The following is a 681-nucleotide window of genomic DNA, read 5'->3' as shown; positions in this document are numbered from 1 at the left end:
CACCAATAATTGGTGCTGAACATTTCTCCAGGATGCAGGAAATTTAGTGTTTGTTCATAATTTCCTGGAGGAGGACCAAATATTTCAGCATTAATATTTCATCAAAACAGTTTAAAAATTTCTTCGTCATGTCTCGTGACCTGATCTGAGACCTTACGTCCTCACCACTTTTCAACACAAAATGATGCCCTTGGTCTGAGTGCACATCAGTATTGTGGCTGATCAGATTCTGTTTAGACACCGACAGATGACTGCAGCTGCTGCTGAGTTCACAATGCAGTGCCACACACATGTACACAAGTAGCCGACACTTACTTTCTTTAGCCAACTGTGGATGCGGTGCCTTGCTCATGAGCAGGTGTGGTAGGAGGGCCAAATATTTTGCGTCCATTCTCTCACTGAGACGTCGCCAGCACAGGCTCCGTTCTTTAATCTCCTCGTCCAGCTTCCAGATAATCTCAGAGTGGATGTAATAACGGCAGGCATATGGAAACCAACACACTCATTCAGCCTGTCAGCAGACGCAGCAGCAGCTTGTTCAGCAGCCACAGTTGGTGCTTCGCTTAGTCATCTCTCCAGTTGGTCAGCGCAGTAATCCCAAACTGTGAGTCTCTTTATGTTCACACAGATTTACTCTGAGTTAACATCAAGATCGGCAACAAACTCAACCTGTCTATACTC

Source organism: Micropterus salmoides, unplaced genomic scaffold, assembly GCF_014851395.1.
Source record: "Micropterus salmoides isolate LMB-PRFRI ecotype aquatic unplaced genomic scaffold, ASM1485139v1 Ms_hic_scaffold_6, whole genome shotgun sequence".
NCBI classification, from domain to species: domain Eukaryota; kingdom Metazoa; phylum Chordata; class Actinopteri; order Centrarchiformes; family Centrarchidae; genus Micropterus; species Micropterus salmoides.
The sequence above is the reverse complement of the archived record's forward strand: the minus strand, read 5'-3'. Positions refer to the sequence as shown.